Below are 21,908 nucleotides of genomic sequence, written 5' to 3'. Positions count from 1 at the left end.
AGGACAGACGGCCCTGAGGCCGCACAGGGGCGTTGGCTTTTGTTCTGAGAAATGCATACGTATTTCAAAACAATAAATTCACCGGTGTGTGTAAGAAACTATGGGGCTTTCGAAGAAGGAGCGATACTCCTGGCTTGGGGCGGGGCTGATGAGAGACCCCGGAAGCGGGAGAAGGAGCGGGGACAGCCAGGAGGAGGCGCACAGCGTTCGGGGAGGCAAAGGCAGTGCCCCTCCGCCGGGAGCCGGCGCGGCCTGTGACCACAGCGGGCCGCTGGCGCCCGGCGCGGCCACAGCGGGCTGGCGTTCAGAGGTGAGGTGGGGAATGGCCTGCGCCTAGAATGGAACCCTGTGGTTTCTGAGCACCTGGTGTGCCTGCCTCCTGGGCAAGGGAAACTGGAGCTTTTATTTTACTTAGTTTAAATTAAAATTTAAAAAGACAGGAGACTAGTAGCTGCCCCAGCAGATAACTCAATGTAGGTGCCCGTGTGTGCTGATAAACCGATTCACCCAGTGGCTCCCCCTCCTCTGCGGCAGACGGAGAAGGCCTGTGGGTGCTTTGCCTTGCTGACCTCCTGCCCGTCAGCTTAAGGTCAGCTCATCACCACAGTCCTGGGTAGTTGGCAGATCTTTCCGTTCTGCTAAAATGATTATTTTCTGTTTGCACATGAATCTTGTTTTCTGCGTGCCCAGCTAGTCATCTGGCCTCAAACATCTGCTCCTCTTGGAAAAGAGTGAGAAGGAGCAGAACAAAAGGAAACCTGCTTGGGCACAGTAGATGGCTTCGTCTGGCATTAGCACCTCCGTTTTCTACCAGGAGCCAAGAATATTCCAGTTGCTAATTTAAACTCAGGTTGTGAAGCTCTCTCTCTCCTCTTTGGGTACTTCTGTAATTTCAGTTTTCAGAAACAAACCCATCTGTATGCAAAGCTTGTAGAATGGTTGTGGTCTCCACTATGTTCCTTGTAGAACAGATGCCTCTTGCCTGTGGTTTGCAGTGTCTCAGTCGTCCCTGTGGGACTCGTGTAGTTCTGAAGGAAGCTGGCATGAAGTCTCACTTGGAGGGGGTTGGATGTGGAGCACTTAGAGAGCACCTAGTGTACACAGGCCTCCTCTACAGCAGCATACTGATATCTGGGGCCAGGTAATCCTTCGTGGGGGGCTGCCCTGTGCACTCCATCTTGTTTGCCAGCACCGCTGGCCTCCACCCACCAGATGCCCTAAGCAACCCCACTCCCCATCCCAAACTCACACCACCTTTGAGACAACCAAAAATGTCTCCAGATGTTGCCACATGTCCCCAGGAGAGACAGAATTGCTTTGGTTGAGAACCTCGGGTGTAGATATAACCTGGTTGAGAAGAGGAGAAGGGTGTCTAAGACCTCCAAAGTCACCCCTCCTGAAGATGAAAGTGCAGAGACTCTGAACCCCCAGCCAGTGAGCGCTTCACTGAAGGTGTTTCCAGTGAATTTCTAGGCCTGGATCAGGAAGGCTAAGTGAGAGACTCATGCCAGCTAGCATTCTTCATTTATTGTTCCTTACCATTTACTGTTCTGAGCATCAGGTACTGGGGATGTGATAAATAAACAGATAAAGTTATTAATTAATTCAACATATATACACATAGTATGTATATTTATAATATATATTAATTTATATTATATAATGTTAATTATATTTATTAATTCATTCAACATATTGTATAGAATATTCCATGTTCTATAGAATAATATAAAAATCTTTAATATAATATAATTATGTTTAATTCATTCAACATATTGTATAGAATATTACATATGTTCAATAAAATGTGTTAATGTTCTATACTATATATGTATCATATATACTATATATTGTATATTTACATGTATAGTATGCAATATATATATATATATATATATAGTTCTGCTTCTCTGGGGAACTCTGAAGATATATATGATATATATGTATATCCTATATTCACTTACATGTCCTATTCATATGGAAATGCAAAGAACCTAGAATGTCCAAAACAAGTTTGAAAAAGAGCAAAGCTAAGAGCTGGTTTAAAGCTGGTGTTAAAACTACAGTAATCAAGAGAATGTGGTATTAATGGAAAGATATATAATGGAACAGTGTTCAACATAACAGAATAGAGTCTAGAAATAGAACCACATATCAGGATGAGTGATTTTCAACAAAGATGCAAAGGTAATTCATTGAAGAAAGGATAGTCTTTCCACAAATGGTACTAGAACTATTTAAAATCTATATGCAAAAAATGAATTTGGATCCATCTACAAAACTTAATATAAAATATAGCTATTACACTACATACAAAAATTTACCCCAAGGGGATCATGTGAAACCTAATATAAAACCTAAAAGTATAAAACTTCTAGAAGAAAATACATGAGAAAACCCTGGTTGGGCAAAGATTTCTTAGGTATGATGCCAAAAGCATAATCCATGAAAGGAAAAACTGATATATTACTTCATATTAAACACTTCTGCTTTTCAATAGATACTGTTAAGAGAATGGAAAGACAAGCCACAGCCTGGAGGAAAAGATTTGCAAATGACGTATCTGATAAAGGACTAGTATGAGAATATGTAAAGAACTCTCAAAAACACAATAATAAGAAAACAATCCAATTTTTAAAAACAGGAACAAGATTTGAACAAATACTTCATCAAAGAAGGCATATGCATGGCCAATAAACATGGGAAAATATGCTCAACATCATTAGTCATTAAAGAAGTGAAAATTAAAACTGAATGAGATACCATTACATCCCTATTAGATTGGCTAAAATTAAAAAGACTGACCATAACAAGTATTGATGAGGATGTGGAGAAACTGGAATGCTCATACCCTGCTGGTCAGAGTATAAACAGTCTGAACATTTTGGAAAATAATTTGGTAGGTTCTTGAAATTTTAAACATACACCTACATTATGATTAGCAATTCTGCTCCTAGATGTAAGGGAAATGAAAGAATATATCCATACACATATGCACATGAATGTTTACAGCAGCTTCATTGGTAATCATCAAAAACTGGAAACATCTGGGATATCTGTGAACAGGCCAGTGGATGACCCATACGATGGAATATGGATCTCAGCAATAAAAAGGGATAAGTGTGTCCAGGAAGGAATGTGTCCCGGAGAGCCCTGTGGCCAGAGTCTCTGAGGAGGAGCAGTCAAGCCTTCCCATGGCTCCCGTCTCACTCAGGGAAAACCTACTTTCTCACGATGACAGAAAGGCCCTCTGCATGTGGATGCTGTTCGCTCAGCAGCCTCCCCACCTTGCACTCCCCACCTCTGTCTCCCCTCAAACGTGCCGAGAGTTCCCTCTGTTCCCTCTGCCTAGAGTGCTCATCCACAGAGACCATGAGGCTCCCTTACAGCTCCTTCAGGTCTTTATTCAAACGTCACTTTGTCGTGACGTGCCCTTTACTTCAGATGGCAGACTGAATACTGACCAAAGACATCCAGGCGCTAATCCCTGAGCCTGCGATCAGTCCCTGTGTGACAAGGACTCCGCAGCTGTGACTTGAGTCTAGGCCCGGGAGCTGGGGAGGGGATGCAGACTCTCGAGGTGGCCCCTAGCCGCAATCCCCAGTGTGCCCACGAGAGGGAGGCAGAGGGAGACCTGGCCGGAGCAGGTCACGTGACGCCCTGCGTGGCGGCACGGCTCCGAGGACGGAGGGAGGCGCCACGAGCCACGGGAGGCAAGCCCACCGCTCAGCGAGCAGAAAGAGGCGAGGAACAGGTCCTCCCCTGTGGGCTCCGGGAGGAGCCAGCCCCGCGGATGCCTTGACTTCAGCCCAGGGGGACTGGTTTGGGCCTGCTGGCCTCCCAAATCATGAGGGAATAAATGTGTGTTGTTTTAAGCCACCAGAGTGGGGTTACTTAAACGCAGCAGCTGTGGGAAACAGACGCACTATCCCCCGTAACCTTGCAGCCCCTGCACCCGGAACCCCTGTCTTCCTGCCGCACTTCTTTCTCCCCATTGGCCCTTAGCAGCAGCGGACACGCTCGCTTTAACTGATTTGTTGCGTGGCCCTTCTAAGTGGTCCAAAGTCTCAGAGGGTAAGACTTTGACTTACCTGTGCTGTATACCCACAACCCAGTACAGAGTAGGGCTCAATGTTGAAATTCAGCGGTTGAACAAACATAAAAGATTTCAATATTCAGAATAGCACAAGAAATAATTTAACAAATACCCAAATGGTCCTTGTTTAAGGCTGGCTGGATTTGCTCCATGCTGGGTTTTTTTGAGATCCAAAGTATTGCACGTGAAGTGGCTGTGTCCCTTTTGAGCAAGTCCAGTAGCGCACTCCCACGAGGTGACCGTTCCTGTGAGTTTGTGTTTCCGGTCCATTTGTTGTATTTGAAGATGTGTGCAGTGTAAGTGAATTACACCTACTGCTGTTTGGAGCCTGTGTTTAAAATTCACCCAAATGGAGCCACAGTGTAACCTGCCTTCCCTCCTCATTTAAAAAAAGTTTTTGAGAGCCCCACGGCAGAGATATAACAGATACAGCCTTTTCTTTTTCTGCTGTACAACATTCCATGACACGACACTTCAGTGTCCTTGTGGTCCTCCATTTCCCTGCTGATGCGTCTGGCAGGGTCTGGGCAGCACAACGTGGAGCTGGGTGAAGGCGCGCTCGGCCAGCGTGGGCAGGGCTGAGGAGGGCGCCACTCTCGGTTTTTCCGTTCTCGGCTTCAAGGGGCAGCCAACGACCTTGTTCTTGAGCCCATGCGACTCCTCCAAAGTCCCCTGCGGGGCCTGCCTGGGCCAGGTTATTCTCAGAGCCCGCAATACCTCCGAATCTAGTTTCCCCTAAGCAGGGAGGGGTTGCCTGTTTGATCTGCGAGCAAATGGACCTTGTAAAGGAATTTACCCTGAGTCACCTAGTCCTGGAAAACCACTCAACAGGACTCCCCACGGGGCTTTCTTTACACAGGGAGGTGCCCTGTGGTTTGTCCGCAAGACCCTATTGAACAAACTGCAATTCACAGAGCGAGGTAGGACAGGGAGTCCTGGGCGCAGCCTCAGCCCTTCCCGTGTTAGCTGTGACTCGGGACCTCTGCCTCCTCAGCGTCAGCTACAGTGCGGCGGAACCGCCTTCCTGCCCCCAGACAGACCCCCCAAGGGGCGGGGGGCGGGTGTCTGGCGGGTCACTGCAGACGCAGTTCTTTTCTGCACAAAGAACAAGAGTGCCCGCCTTTCTCTCACTTCCTTTTTGGGGCCTGGGAGGATTGGCCTGTGAGTGGCCAGCTGCTATTTATGGGCCTGGGCCGCTCTCTGTGAAACCACAGTCCCCCCAAGAGGAAGGAGTGGAGGAAGGGTGGGAGGCGCCAGGTGACCTTGCCTTTGGTCTGGGGTGCAACCAGCCAGGTGCCGTGTTTACTGTCTCCCAGTGAAACGCTCCCTAGAAGGCCCGGGTGGGTCTGGCGTGGCAGGTTTTCCAGCAGAGAGCACTGTGTGGGTTGTATTTATAGATGCTCAGAAGATAGTGGGGCAACTTTCTGGATGAGGGCATCTACTGTCCCTGATTTTGACAGAAGGGGAAACTGAGGCCCAGGACGTCAAGCCTAGTTTGAGGTCACACCAAGCTGGGGACATCATCGGTGCTAGAACCCGCTGCCTAGGCCCCCTCCTCAGGGAGTGGCAGGATTGCCTGCTTGGAGCAGAAATTAGATGTGTTTTGAGGGCCTCTGCGTGTCTCAGCCTCCCTTCCCACTCCCAGGGGCCTGAGCCTCTTGCTGTGTCCAGAGCCCCTGGTTGCTGGGCAAGGCTGCCGGGTGGGGGCAGGAGGGCACAGTTAGAGAACAGAAGGGGCTGCTCAGACAGCTGCAGCCCTCCCCTCATCCCAGTTTGTGTCGGCCTTTTGTCATCACTCTATTCGCTCCATCTGGGTTCTCTTGGGTGCTCATGTGTCCTGACTTCACTGGAGTGAACATGGCTGTGCGGTATTCCTTCCCTTCTCCTCCCTCCCTTAATCCTCTCTTCCTTCCCGCCCACCCTTCTTCCTTCCACATACTTGTTGAGCATGACCTGCATGTGCCATTTGTTATACACATGGTCAGAGTTGTTGTCACTGACAAGGTGAGATTTGAACAGAGATTTGTAGGAGGTGATGGGTTGGTTACCAAGTAGATATCTGGGTACACAGTATTCCAGGCAGAGGGAACAGCAAGTGCAAATGCCTGAGGTGGGAGCATGATTGACATGCTTGCATCCCAGAGGGGAAGCCTGTGTCTGGGCTGGTGCAGCAGGGAGAGAGCAGCAGACAGATCAGAGGGAGACAAAGTCCAAGGTCCAGCAGGCTGGGTCTGGTGCAAGGATTCAGACTCTCAGTCAGAGTGAGCTGGGAGCCGGCAGAGAGCTCTGAGAGGGGTGCTGAGCCCATCTGAGGTTTCAGCACACCACACTGGTCCTGCTGGGGATAACATGGAGGAGGGGCAAGGTAGAGGGAGGGAGGCCAAACAAGAGGCTGCCCGGCTAGTCCAGGTGATGGCTCAGTTGGCTCAAAGTAGGTGGGGGTCAGGAAGGAGGTAAGAGGGGTTATCTGAGAGTCATTTGGAGGGTGACACCTGCAGGACCTGCTGGTTAGGTTGGAGGGCAAAACGGAGTCCAAGCCCACTGACCCTGTGAGCAGTGCGGGGGGCCAGGCTGACCCCGCTCCAGTTTCAGCTCTGCCAGCAGATAGCCGTGAGACTGCCCTGGTGGGGTCTGTAAGTGAATGACAGCACCTCGTAGGCTCTGGATGGCCTGTGTTGCCTCCAGCTCAATGCCCAGCACACCCAAGTCCTCAGGAAGTGCCAGCTCTAGGGGTGGCAACTCCAGCACTGCTGTTCATTGTGACCATGAGCAAGTTTCTCATCCCCACGTCTGTCTTCTATGTGAAATGCACGCAGCCACTGGACAAGTACTTACTGAGCGTCCACTCTCCTCTCCCGGGACCACATGGATGAACTAGATCAGGTCTTTGCTCTCATGCTGCATTCCACCTGAGGAGACAGCTGACTACACCTGAAGGGTGAAGTCATTGTGAAGGAGACAAACAGGGCCTGGGAGGTGGGGCTGAAGAGGCAGGTGCACTTTAGCGATGGAGGCTGAGGCCAGAGAGGTGTCCCAGGGTGGAGACTAGAACTGAGTGAAAAGGAAGAGAAAGCATCAGGCAGGTAAAGGGCGGGAGGGAAGAATGTTTCCAGCAGAAGGAACAGCATGTGCAGGGCTCTGAGTCAGGGCAGGGCAGGGCATGTGGGAGGAACTAAAAGGTTTTTCATAAGTGTTGCATGAAGGTGCCAGAGGAGTGCTGTCTGGGTGGGCCCAGCAGGTGACATAGCTGTGGAGGTGGTGGTGACACAGGTGTGGAGGTGGTGGTGACACAGGTGTGGAGGTGGTGGTGACACAGGGATGGTGGTGGTGACACTGGTGTGGAGGTGGTGGTGACACAGGTGTGGTAGTGGTGACACAGGTGTGGAGGTGGTGGTGACACAGGCATGGTAGTGGTGGCAGAGGTGTGGAGGTGGTGGTGACACAGGTGTGGAGTGGTGGTGACAGAAGTGTGGAGGTGGTGGTGACAGGTGTGCTGGTGGTGACAGAGGTGTGGATGTGGTGGTGACACAGGTATGGTGGGTGATACAGGTTTGGAGGTGGTGACAGCGAGGTGGTGGGAAGATACCTTTGTCACATACAAGTGGGAAATATGTGTGCCTTTTCCCCAGAGTGGCTCAGAACAGGGTGCCCCATGTTCCCATTAACAGAGGCCAGCCTGGGGCACGGAGGGGGTGTGGAGAAGAGCTGAATGCTGGCCTTGGATCCCGCTCTGGGGTCTCAGCCTTCCCTGAGACCAGGGGTGCCGTTGGGGCCGGGCCACTTCTGGGGTAGGGATCTGGGATCTGGCCGGGCCCCACATCAGGTGGGAAGACAGTGTGGGCATGAGGCTGGCACGCACAGCCCGTTCTCGACTGCTGGAGAGGCCCCCACTATGCGGGAGGAGCATGAGCTGGGGGAGCATGGAGACCACCTGGACCCAGCGTGGGCTGTTTCTGGAAGCAAGATGCAGGGCTTACTCCTTTAGGACAGGTGAGACCTGGCAGTCACACCCTCCCTGAGGCCATCACACTGATTGTCAGGCTGGGAGAGGCGCAGCACACTCGCAGTCAGCACCGACGGCCCTGTGAGGTAGGGACCTCTGCCACCCATCACACAGATGAGAAACTGAGGCCCGGGGTGGCTGTGTGGTTTGCCCCAGGTGTCCCAGCTCTGAGTGGCAGAGGGACCTGCCGTGCGTCTGGCCCAGCCACTGGACCGCAGCTCCCAGTGGGTTGGCGGGGTAAAGCATCGCAAGCCCCTCTGGACGCAGTTACCTGGCAACACGCAGGGAAGCTAAACACAGCCCTCCATGAGCCAGCAGCTTCCCTCCTGGGTACATGCCCAGCACAGATGTGCCAACGCTTTCCCCAAAAGACTGCAGTGCTACTGGTGATAGCCCCAGTCCAGACGCTGCCTGGGTGTCCCTCTCAGGAGGACGGATGAAAGAGCAGTGTCATAGTCACCCGCGGAACCCAAGGGACAATGACGGCGGATGAATGACAGCTGCACGCACCCAAGAGGGGACCTCACACATCACGTGGAGTGAAACGATCAAGACCCACAAAAACAGACACCATGATTCTGTTCATCTGAGGCTTAAAATCAGGCAAAGCTGAGCTCTAGTGAGAGGTTAGCAGATAGGGCAGGGCTGCAGATTTCCAGCTGGATGGAGGTCCCAGAGGCCAATCCATGTGCCAAAGCTCCTGGAGATGAGCACGTAGGGTTTGTGCACTCCATTCCATTTCAATCATCAACAAAAAGGAAAGCCACCTCACTCCTTGCTACACTACCCCTCATTACAACTGGGCTGGGGCTCATGCAGGCTATAGGAAAAGGATCCTGGACCCAGGCTGGGCCCTCTCTTACTCCCCGGCTCCTCACGGCATGCACCCAGTGTGGCAGTGGGCACCCAAGGTGGTGATCAGGGACCAGGTGACATGCAGCGGCAGGAGAGGAGGGTGCACTTGGGCAAGGGAGGCCAATAGCTGAATAGTCCAGAACTTCCCAGAAAACCCATTGCAGCCTGATGCAACTTTAGCTGTGACCTGTCCTCCCTTGACTGCATTCACTGGTGAACTCTTCCCTGGCCCTGGATGAAGACTGGGTTTCTCTGGCTTCCCCCATCCTCCCTTCACTCATCTCTCCTGCTCGCCTCCCTGCCCAGGCAGCCCGGGAGCAGGCAAAGTGCAGGGGGTAGTAAGGCCCTCACTATCCTGCTGACCCAGCAGGACTGGCAATAATAAGGCCTGACCGCTTGAGGGCTGACAGGGTGCTGGGTGCGGCCCACAGAGGCTGGGAAGTAGGAGCTATCAGAGAAGATAGCTGTCATTCCACAGAGAAAACTCAGCTCAGACAGGGCTGCTTTCCGATCCTGGGTGTGTGAGGTGTAGGAGCGGAGGGGGCATGTGAACCTGGGCACCCTGTCTTTCCTGCTGAGGGTTCTGAGTCCATCCAGAAGCCCTGTGGACAAACCCAGTGGGACCCCAGGGCCTTTCCGAGGAACCTGCCAGGTCCAACCTTGACGGCCACAGGTCTATGGCATATCTGTCCAATACTTGCCCCACACTACCTGTGGCCACAGACTGGCCGTGGGCAGGTGGGAGGGACCAGGTGCCGTGTCTTGAGCCAGACATTAAAAAGTGCTGCTCCTCACTAATTTTCGTTCAGTACATAGTGAGCTTATAACAATACATACTTACCTTAACAAGTAGTTAGTTTATTATTATTACTTCAAATCAATCAGTCAACAGATAGATCTTTAACTTCTCAGTTTTAATTTCAAACACAGTCACCATTGATGGGTATACCCACAAGCTATAGCTGTCTGGGCAACTTGGCCAGGACTGAGGTCCCTGAGCACAGGCAGCCTCCTCCAGGTGCAGGAAATGCAGACCCAGATCCTCCCACAGGTCCTAGGAGGAGGTCCTGCACACCCTCCATGATGTGAGAGATTAATTTTTAAAAACAGATTTATTTTAAGGAATTGGCTCATGCAGTGGTGGGAGCTGGCAAGTCTGAGATCTGCAGGGCAGGCCAGGTGACTGGAGATGCTGGAAAGGGCAGATGTTGGAGTTTGAGCCTGGAGGCTGTCCGGAAGCAGGCATCTGTATTCCTTAGGGAGCCTCAGTCTTTTTCTCTTAAGGCCTTTAACCGATTGGACGAGGACCCCCACAGTATGCACTTTACTCAAAGTTCACTGATTTAATTGCTAATCTCATTGAAAAAATACCTTCAGAGCAACATCTAGACTAGCATTTAACCAAATATCTGGGTACTATAGCCCAGCCGAGTCGACACATGAACTTAACTATCACAGTGGGGAAATGGTGAGGCAGAGATTCGGAGATTTGGGTGGGGCTGGTTCCTTTCCTTTTGGTTCCTTACCAAGCTTGCTAGGATCTCAATGCAGGTATCAGGGCTCTCATCCAACAAGACCCCAAACACTGGGCTGAGGAAGCCCTTGAAACACAACACTCTAAGATCATACAGAAAAATCACATAGAATTACCCACTTCTGCCTTAGAACCCCTACTCTGATGCCCATGCGAGCTCACACAACTGGGAGTGGAAGTTGAGTGCTTTTGTCTTGAGTTGCTCTTGGACCTGTTCTTTCTGACCAACTCTATGCAGAGTGGTGTCTTGTCCCCCCCAACCAGACAGCGGCGCTTCGAGGGCAGGGAACATACTTTCTTCTGGAGGAGGAGTGATGGGGACTCACTACTCTCCTGGGCAGACTTTGAGTGGTGCCGATGCAGGTGCTCCTCAAAGCTCCACTGAGCACCACCTCCCGAGGCCTTCTCGCCCCACGGGGTCTCCACAGGACAGCCCCCAGGGTGGCACCATGCTGGTGAGGATTGTCACTGAGCCTTCTCTTCTCCTTCTTCTCTTCATGCAGGACAGGCTCCAGGCTGCTGGGTGCCCTCTCTGACCACATGCCCATTACAGAAAGCCCCTTCCCATCCTCCTCTGAGCCTGACCAACAGTCTTTAATGACAGGGTGAGCCCATTCAGAGAGCTAAGTCCTACTCTTAGCACAGAGTTCTAAAAGTTCACTTACTCAACAAATATTCATTGACTTCCTACTATGTGCCAGGCCTCATGTTAGTGGTTGGAAATAAAATGATCCCCAGACAGACACGATCCTATCAGGGCCCCTGGTGAATTCCCCTTGAACCTTGCCGCTGCATTGCGTGCCAGATAACTGCCAGCTGCTAGGGATCCACCTAACTGCCAGGGACTGCTACATCTGCTGCAAGGCAGGGCAGAAGTAAGCGCCAGGGAAGCAGCATGCTCCAGGGGTATCCCTCAGCCAGTTGGACTTGTAGGAACTGGTGCATAGTCACCCAGCCCCCTCATCCCTGGGCCTGAGTTTGGCACCATTTCCCAGAGCTTCCCTGTGGGATTGAGCTCCAGCTGCCCACCAAGTAGCTGGCATAATAACACACCCTTTCTTGTGTGGCTTCTCTTCTTTGTCTAATTTTCTACCCCTTACCTGCATTTCCCAAACAAAAAACTTGTACTCAATCTTCAACTTGGAGTCTGCTTATGAGGAGCCTGAATGAAGACAGCACTGCCACTCACAGGACTTCCACCTAGTGGGAGGACAGATAATAAACAAATTATAACAAATCAGTAAAAAATTTAAAATTAGTAGCAACAGGTGTGAAGAGAAGAAGAGGGTACATAGAAGAGAGGCCAGGTAAAGAGGGATGTGATGGTATGGCCTGAATGTGTCAGAATGAAAGCTGAGAAAAGTCCTTTCAGAAGAAGTGACATTTGAACAGAGACCTGGAGGATGAAGTAAAGGAAACAACATTCTGGACAGAGGGGAGAGCATGTGCAGATCCTGGGGCACAAAGGAGCTTGGCATGTTCAAGTCATAGGAGAAAGCATGTCTGGCTACAAAGTGGTGAGCAAGGGACACAATGGTAGGACAGGGTGCTGGAGGGCTATGCAGTATCTAGATCATACATTGCCTGGTAGGTAGGACAGGAAGTTTTTACTTTCCTCTGAAGGTAATGGGAGAGCTTCCAGCAATGGTGGATCAGATTATTTCAGACCATTCCTCCTGCCAAGAGTGCTAAAAAATCTGGACAAAATTAAAAAGAGAAACATAATGTTTGATGGTAATAGATAACTATCAAGGCAGTGAGAAATTATGGGGCAGATCTGGGAGAAGAGAGATGCCCAGCGAGATGAGGCTGGTAGGGGCACCATCTTTCCCCTGAGGGGATGGCAACTCAGCAGAAAGTGACATCTGTGAGGCTGAGAAGCTGAGCAGGGCTTTCTTCTGAGTCATGGAGGCTGGGGTTTAGAGCCCGCCAAGGAGGAGGGCTTCATTAACCTCCAAGGCCTTGGGCTGGGATCACTAAGGGCTGCATGTTAGGAATAAAGGTGAGTAAGAATTGACCAGCCCTTACAGGGACTGACAACCACATTTAAGTCATCTCAGTTCCTCAGTCAATTAAGGTGATCTGGGACTACTACTGATCCCAGCCTAGCTTCTTGCCAAAAGCAAAAGTAAGGAGGAAGATGACATCAAATTATCTATATAATTTTTCATTCCAGGAGTTAGGGTGAAGGGAAGGATGAACAGGCAGAGCACAGAGGATTTTTAGGGCAGTGAAGGTATTCTGTTTGATATTGTCATGATGAGTACATGTCCTTACACATCTGTCAAATCCCATAGAGCACACAACACCAGTGTGGACCCTAATACAAACCATGGGCTCTGGTTAACAATGATGTGTCAGTGTAAGTTCATCAGTTATAACAAATGTACCACTTTGATGTGGGCTGTTGACAGTGAGGAGGCTATACATGTGTGGGATGGATGGGCAGGGGTCATATGAGGACTCTCTGCACTTTCTGCTCAATTCCATTGTGAACATAAACCTCCGTTAGATATAAAATCTATTATTTAAAAAAAGTAATTGGAAGAAAACCAAGCAAAGAAAGAGAGAGAGAAAGAAGGAAAGAAAGGAAAGATGGAAGGAAGGAAGGGAGGGAGGGAGGGAGGGGGAGAAAAAGAATCAAATGGAAATTTGGACCTGAAAACTCAGTAACTGAATAACTCAAAAGATCATTTTAATGCTGATAAGATATAGCTGAAGAGAGATGTGAAGGACTGGAAGGTAGGTCAGAGGATCCAGACTGATAAAGCTGAAGAGACATTTGGGATGTGGTAAAAAAAAGATCTAACATATGTGTAATTGGAGTCCCAGAAGAAAAGAAAGTATTGGGCAGTGGTAATAGTTTGAGATAATGACTAAGAATAATTTTTAAGTGAATGAAAGACATCAAGTCACAGATTTGGGAAGGACTATGAACTCTTAGCAGGATAAATAAAAGAAAATCATACTGAGGCACAGCACAATAACATAATAGGAAATCATAATAATGACAGGAAAGAGAAAAATCTTAGAAGTAGGCAGAAAAAAATTAAGGGCAATGAGAAGACATTAGGGAGTTTTCAAAAAGCGATTGACCCTATATCTGATTTACATTTTGAAAAGCTCACCTGAAACTGCTGGAGGAGGACAGTCAGTGGCTCATCACAGAGATGACAGCATGCACAACAACAGTGATGGCAACAGGGATGGGAGAGAAATAGCTGTGTTGAGGATGTTCTGTTCTTGGGGATAGAATGGACAAATTGTGATGGATAAGATGAGGGAGTGAGGAAAGGAAAGAATCAAGGGCTGTCCTCAGATTTCAGGTTTGAGTAATTCAGTAAATGCTGATGTCATTCCTGATATTTCAGGAAAGCCTGGGAAAAGGATGTGGTTTTTATGTTTAGTAGGTGATTTACTCTCTCTAAATTTCATTTTCCTTATCTCTAAAGTGGGGTCATACTTGCACCCACCTCATAGCTTTGTCAGCTATTATTATAGAGTCCCAGGTTGAAGTGTGGGTCAACAGAGTAGAGCAGGCAGCTGGAAGCAGAATCTCCCCATCGCTACCCTCGGGGGCCCCAGGTTCTTTGCCACTTCAGATCCAGAGCTGAAACAGGCAGGCCAGCCCAGCTACATGGTGTCGGGACCCAGCGCTGGTTTAGCCTCTCTTGCCAGAGCCAGCTTCCCACTTATCAAGAAAAAGGGGGGAAACAGATTAACCTCCAGTAGTGGGAGATTAAACTCAAGTCCTGCAAGAAAAAAGCTCTCAAGAATTTTTTTCTCCTTTACCCAAAACTTGTAAGTTATGCTGCTGCAGTCTGAGATTTGCTAATCGGCCTTATTCTATCTGGGTATGTCATTCTGGTTCACTGACCCCCAGGAGGTTGACATCCAGTCACATTTCCTCCTGGAGGGAATTTCCCATGAGGTAGGCTGCACCAGACACTTGTTTCTGTTTTTCCACGCAGAGCACTGACTTGATTCCGTTCAATTTGATTCAATTCAGGTGTTTCTGAGGGACTTCTCTGGGCCAGGCACTGAGGAACCCAGTGTGTTGTTTTAGACATTCATTTGTTCAGTAAACATTCCCTTCCCTCTTGCTCCCCACTCCCACCCAACAGGCCTTTTTCTCAGCCCCACCGATAGGCCAGGTTCACTCATTCCTAACGGTACCAACTGCCTGAACTGCCCTGTGCCTAAGTTGCTCTGCCCCATCTCCCCCTGGGCACCCCTGAGCCTGCCACCCCACTTCACGCCACAGCAGACCACTGTCTGACATTCTGCCGTCTACCTCTGTCAGTGTTCACACCGTCCTCCACCCCCTGGACTGAGCTCCACGAGTGTAGGAACTTTGAAGCACACTGCTGCTTACCCAGCACCGCTGCACACAGTACGTGTGCACTGAGTGAGTGAGTGTCTCTGCTTCTGGGCCAACGTGTCCTTTCTGAGAGGGTCAGAGGTCCCTGGGCGGAAGAGCACCAGGGTCAGGCAGGAGGTGAGGCCCCTGTGTGGGGCCTGATGGAGATCTGCCAGGGAAAGCACAGGCTCCGGGAGGACCTCAGCACCATCATGTCCCCAGCCAGGGACCAAACACCATCTCTCTAAGCCTCAGCTCCCTTATCTGTAAAACGGTCGTGATGACATTCCCCTTATTTGAGGATGAAGTGATTTAAAATAAAATATTTGAGGATGAAGTGAAAACCTAGCACATGGCAGGTGCTCAGCTAACTGTGATCTCTCATTATTTGTTCAATGCCCCCCTGACACACATACAGGCACACACACACCTTCACCCTCACAGTGCGGCCCAAGCCCCTTCCCCAGCTGTGAAGGCCACTGACTGTGACAGGAGCTGCCTGAGGCCTCGGCGTGGAAATCAGCCCCTCACCGCCTTCCCTCTCTCATTCGTCTGCTTGGTGCCCTTCAGGTGCAGAGCATGGATCCAGGGACCAAGGACACCGTGATGTCAAGACCAAGCCGCTGGCCTGCAGGAGCTTACATTCAAGGGGGAAGCAGATGGTCTTCCTGTAAGCACACCCATTCTAAAGAGATCGGAGGGAAATAAGCCAAATCAGAGTGGTTGGGGTGGAGACTTGGGCTGGGGGGGCCGGGAAGGCCTCTCCAAGGAGGTGCCCTTGGAGCTGAGACTCAGTCGCGCAGAGAGCCTGCAGCTGGACTCCCTGAGGGGGGGGTGTCCCGCCTGACTCCAGGAGGGGGCAGGGGACAGGCGGGAAAGGAGAGCAGGGAGGCAGCAGGGCTGCCTGCAGAGGCTGCATATGGGCTCTGTCTCTGGCTTCCACTCTGCCCCGCCAGGGCGTCGGTGAGTCAGTGGACTGTGAGTGCTCCTGAGTCACCGACCACCTTGGGAGGGGGCTGGCCCCATCTTCTCACGAAGGACCCCGTTCATTGATTCTTCTTCCTCGAATTGGTCGCCTCCACCCAGCAGAACCCAAAGGAATCCAAATCTTATTATTTATTTATTTATTTATTTATATTTTGGTATCATTAATCTACAGTTACATGGAAGACATTATGTTTACTAGGCTCCCTCTTTCACCAGGTCCCCCATCACACCCCTTCACATCACTGTCCATCTGCATAGTAAGATGCTGTAGAATCACTACTTGTCTTCTCTGTGTCACACAACCCTCCCCGTGCCCCCCCCCACACTATACATGCTAATCATAATGCCCCCTTTCTTTTTCCCCGCCCTATCCTTCCCTTCCCACCCATCCTCCCCAGTCCCAAAGGAACCCAAATCTTGAAGGTTTTCTTCATTTGTTTTTAATTTCCAAACTTCTCCTCCATTCATTAATTCATTCAACAAATACTTGTGAAATGTATCTTGCATACTGAACACTTTGCTGGGCCCTAGGGACAAGTCACACAGTTTGGGCCCTTAAACAACCCAGAGGCTAGAGATTTCAATGTCCCAGGTTCCCCATGTACACCTGGGCAGGCTGGACCTGAAGTCTGAAAGACACTTCTCTTCTAGCATCTGAATAACGATGAAGAAGTATGTAGATATCTCTGCCCAATGTCACACACACAACAGAGAGGCTGGAGACAGACTGAGAGAGAGGCAGAGAAAAAGAGAGATTCTTTTTGCTCTCAAACTTAAGATATAAAAGCTCCCTAGTTGTCGAGTCTCATTACTCCATTCCCTATGCACCCTGGCTACTACCAATCCCAAACCATAGAGATCAAGAGATCCCTGACCTGCCTCTCCTTGAGGGGCAGTGAGAGGGAAGCACTTTGAACTGCCGTCTCTGTTTGTCTCTTCATCCAGGAACCCAGTGGCCTGGGAGCTTTTTGCAAGGCTGCACTTTTTGGTTAACAAACAATTTCTCTTCATTGCCAAGGGGAGGGGCAAGACCACTAAAGACTGACTTTTCAGAGAGAAGCCACCTTTCCTTCTCCCAGGGAACTAACTGGGCATGTGGGAGGAGTATGGAGAGGCAATGTCGTACAGAGGGAAGGGTTTGGACACTACAGGCAGATGGCGTACCAGCTCAATGACCTGAGGCAAGTCACTGTACCTCTCTGATCCTCAGTCTCCTCCTCAGTAAAATAGGAATAATAATAAATGAACTCCTGAAAGGATTAACTAAAGTGCCTCGAATATGATCAGCCAGTAATAGGTGACAAGTATTATTATTAATACAAATACAGGGATATTATGAATTGAGCATAGTTCCATCCCTCCATGATATTCACCTGATTGCTAGCTAATGTATCACCTCTACTGGCTTCGTGTGGGCTCCAGAGGCTTCAGACATCCCTAGAGGAGAGTGTTATTATTTGCCAGCAGCTCAGATGCTCCAAGTAGTGTGTGCATCTCCCGAATTCACACCCCCTTTCCTTCCGGGGAGTTACTGCACCTTTGAGTGGCAGCTCCTTCTCCCAGAGGCCAGTAGACATCTGTGCACAACCCAGCTAGTAATCGGCAAATGCAAATTAAGCAACAGACTACCAGCTCTCACCTATTAGATTGCCACAAAATCTGATACTAAATGAAACAGTCTGATCCCATCCTATGTAGTTAAAGACACGGGGAATGGAGACAGTAGCAGCGCTAGCAGGAATGAAGATCAGTGTGGCCAGTTTGCAGTTATCTGCTGAAATGGGGAAGTGCAGACCCCACGGTTCAGAGATCCTGTTTGTGAATGTCTCCATGAGAGACTTTCCCAGGTTTGAGCAGAGGCATGTGTGGGGCTGCCCAGGACAACCCTGGTCAGAGCAGCAAGGCATGGGAACCAACCCAAGTGTTCCTTCATGGAGGAGGGATGGAGGAGAACATGTGGACAGCCATACAGTTAGAGGGAGCAAACCAGCTAGACAGGAATTAGCATGAGTTGATCTCAACAATGTCGGATAAGAGAAGGAAAATACATCATATATACAGAATACTATTTATATAAACATTTAAAAAATAGCTCATGCCCAATAGTGCTCTATGCTGTCTTGTGCATAAACACATACTTGTAAAGGTACACAGGTAAGCCTGGAAGATAGAGCCACATTTATGGTGGTGTTTCCTCTTGGTGAGGTGAGGACATGGGGCCTGGGCAGGGGATTTCAGAGCTTTCACTGCTGTGTTTTCTTTCTTAAAAGAGCAATTTGGAGGGATCTATGCCAACCTTTTAACATGTAATTCTGGGTGGTGAAAATAGGGGTCTGTTATATTATTCATAGTTCTTTTCTGTACATTTATTTTTCCAAAAAGGGACATAAAAAGAAAGCTCTCCACAGAAAACATGGGCTGAGAAGTGTAGAAGGACTGATAGGTTTAGAAAGTCACCACCTTGCAAGCCAAGGGCCATCAATGAAAGGCGGCTGGGAACTAGGGCGTGCGAGGCGCCAAATATCACCAGAGGAGACAGTCTGGAGGGGTGGGGGGCCTGTGCATGCATGAGCTCTGTCACCACCTTCCAGGTGGCCCAATAGGGCATGTCTACACAGGGGACAGTCTGCCACTTGGTGGTGTTCAATCGAAAGTATACCCATCACCCGGAGGGCGTCCTCCCCTTTGGAGTGTGTAACCAGAATTCACATGGATTTGTGAACCTGACGGTCAGCTTCAAAAGAAAGAAACAAAAGAAGAAAACAAAATAAAGGAAAAGGGTGCAAGGGAGTGTGGATGACAAATGACTAAGAGACATAACAACCCAATGCATGTGTGACCTGTGGCTGGATTCTGGTTCAAAAGAAGCAGTGTGAAAAGCTTCTTAGGACAGCTGAAAAAGTTTAAATATGGATGAGATACCAGACAATGTTTCTGAATTACTTCTGCTTTTCTTAGGTATGAAAATGATAGTCCATGTAAGGGGGCGCCCATGTTCTGAGGCAATGGCTGCAGAAGCACCCAGGAGGGAAGTGCCACCCGTCTCCAGCCGCTCTCAGGTGTCTGCAGAATGCGGTAGGGCAGTAGCGGGATGGATATAGATACACAGACACCGATGTGAACAGTTAAACCTTGCTGGAGGGTCTATGGGTGTTCCTTTTACTTTACTTTTAACCTTTCTCTGAGGTTTGAATTTTCATAATGGAAAGTTTTGAGGGAAAACGTTTTTAAATGGAAAAAGAAAGCAGGTGTTCCCACTAAAGGCTGGGAGTTCTTACAGTAAAGAAACTACTGTTTCTTCCTCAAAGTAGGTTTTGCTAGAGTAATGGAATTGAGCATTTCTGAGAAATTCGTACAAATCAAGGGGACACTTACATTAGCAACGTAGGAAATTCAGCACATCTGAGTTATGTATGTAAATTGCAATCATGAAAATAAGGGCTTTCGCTGCCTTTCTAAGAAATGTCCCTTTTGGATACTCTTGCTTTTGTCTCACCTTGAGGACAGAAGTTCCAGCAGCCCGGCCTCAGAGGAGCCAGCGGGGGTGGCAGACCAGAGGGCTCGAGAAGGAGACAAGCCCGTGGCCTCACGGGACCACAGCCCTGGAGTGGCAGTGGTCCCTCGGGCCCAACGGAGCAGACACAGCTGTGCAGAGTGGATCAGTCTCATTGGAATTCCAGCCATTTGATGATGAGGCACTCAAAAGATAAAATGTGTATTAAATGAATGCATGTAAAGTGTTTATAATAGTGCCTGGAACAGGTTAAGTGCCATATACTTGCTTACTGTTGTTATTCCTGAGGAGCGTTTTACGAGCTCACTTAAAGAATAAGGACTGACTGGTAGGATACACCAAGTGGAAAGTACCATGTCAACAGTGTGTTCAATCTGTATAAGCCAGCAATTGCGTTAAAAAAAAATGTACGTGAGGCGAATGCGGCAAAATCTCTCAACTAATGATGCATATGTGCTTGTAAATGCCTGGGCTTTGCCGGAAGGATCTGTGGCCAAGATCTACTCACAGCTGCTGCCTCTGAGTAGGGAAACGACAATCTAGAAGTGCTAGATGGAACAGAATTTCCCTTTGTGGAACAGAAATTTCCTGTGTGCTGTACTCCCCTTTATGCTGCTTGAATGTTGCTTTACCATGCACTCATCTTAACTGTTTAAGTACACATTGTGGAAATGAACCAGCTCCAAAATCTTTCGGTGTACAAGGTATCTTTACTTTGGGTTCCAAAACTCTTCAGTCACCTTGCCCAGTGGAGTTTAAAATTAGAATCCTGTATCCCCAGGGGAGACAGCTCAGAAAGGGCTGCTTTCAAAATGAGGTTTAGAAGGTCCGGAATGAGGTTCAGAAACCTTCAGCACCTGCTCGGAGGGAGCCCAGCATCTATTTTCATAGGTCATGAAATCTGAGTGTGCCCAGCAATAATAGTAATTCCTTGCACTTTTGTGGTGCGGGGTGGGGAGGTCACCCAGACTTTTGTCTGTGCTGTCCTGATTGAGCTCTGTGCTCAACCATTTGATCAGGAGGAAATGGAGCCCACAGAAAAACGCTCCCCGGCAAACTGTCCTAGGCAGCTTTGTTCTGTCTGGTTTAATAATTATGAGATAGAAGTCAGAAGAAAGAAGTGGATGACCCTTTCGTAGGTGCTCATTTATATAAAGTCCAGGAACAGGCAAAACAAATCTCAGGTGATAGAAGTCAGATAGTCATTATTCTGGGTTGGGTGTGCTGCCTGGTGGGGCAGAGAGGGAGCCTTATGGGGCTGCTAATGTTCTAAATCTTGAGCTGGGTAGTGTTGCCTAGGAAAGCATATATGTAAACATTCGTTGACCTGCCCATTTGAAATGCATGCATTCACTGCATATAAATTACACTTCCAGTTAAAGAAAATAGAAAGTAAATAAAATCTATTATCTGAAAACAGTGTTTGAGCAAAAGCATTAACAAGCTATAATCAACAGTGGTACATTAGGGAGCCCTACCACTTAATCCTCGGCCACTGCAAAAGTCAAGCTGGACTTTGTGTTTCATTTCTTGCTTGCTTTTAAAATTCCCAAGTGCTTCTTTTTACAATAGCCAAGATATGGAAGCAACCTAAGTGTGCATCAATAGATGAATGGATAAAGAAGATGTGGTACAGATACACAATGGAATACTATTCAGCCATAAGAAAGAAACAAATCCTACCATTTGCAATAACATGGATGGAGCTGGAGGACATTATGCTCAGTGAAATAAGCCAGGCGGAGAAAGACAAATGCCAAATAATTTCCCTCATTTGTAGAGTATAACAACGAAGCAAAACTGAAGGAACAAAATGGCAGCAGACTCAGACTCCAAGAAGGAACTAGTGGTTACCAAAGGGGAGGGGTGTTGGAGGGAGGGTGGGGAGGGAGGGAGAAGGGGACTGAGGGGTATTATGTTTAGTACACATGGTGTGGGGGATCATGGGGAGAACAGTGTAGCAAAGAGAAGGGACATAGTGGATCTCTGGCAACTTGCTGCACTGATGGACAGTGACTGCAATGGGGTATGGGTGGGGACTTTGATAATATGGGTAAATGTAGTAACCACATTGTTTTTTCATGTGAAACCTTCGTAAGAGTATATATCAATCGTACCTTAATAATAAAGAAATTTAAAAAAAAAGAAAGGAAAGAAAAAAAAATTCCCAAGTGCTTGCTCATAGGGCATGACAATGCATGTGGCTTCTGGGAGCAGCAATCAGTCCAGTGGGTCCATTTCTGGAAGGCACAGTCTGCTGAATAGACAGACGAGCTTTCTAACGGTCAGAGCTAACCCCTTGGGAGCCAGCTGCTTTGTGAGGTGGATTGAGGCCCGGCCCTGGGGAAGTGCAAACTGAAGGAAAGGAAGGGATATACCGAGGGCGCCCAGCAGTGACTCTGGGCTTGCCCTGTTTCAACAGGCAGAAAGTTCCTGGCAGCAGCACCTATGAATGCCTCTGGCTCACAACTCCACCCCACCAGCCCAGCTCTGGTTTTGTTACTTTTCATTGACAAGAGTAATACGTGAGCAACAATTAAAACATGACAAATAGGGCTA

The 21,908-nt window shown here is 48.9% G+C and overlaps 1 long non-coding RNA gene across 2 annotated transcripts; it reads left to right on the top strand.

Annotated features, from left to right (window-relative positions):
* Nucleotides 1-76: 76 nt before the first annotated feature.
* Nucleotides 77-21,207, top strand: LOC118972593 (uncharacterized). Of its 2 annotated transcripts, none has more exons than XR_012130413.1 (4): nt 77-310; nt 15,419-15,518; nt 18,794-18,894; nt 19,343-21,207. It is a non-coding gene; the product is annotated as an uncharacterized lncRNA (long non-coding RNA). The 2 variants fall into 2 exon arrangements; XR_012130412.1 differs by having other exon boundaries at nt 18,794-18,910.
* Nucleotides 21,208-21,908: the final 701 nt, after the last annotated feature.

This window comes from Manis javanica, chromosome 4, assembly GCF_040802235.1.
Source record: "Manis javanica isolate MJ-LG chromosome 4, MJ_LKY, whole genome shotgun sequence".
NCBI lineage: Eukaryota > Metazoa > Chordata > Mammalia > Pholidota > Manidae > Manis > Manis javanica.
This window is presented reverse-complemented; position numbering and strand designations above follow the sequence as displayed.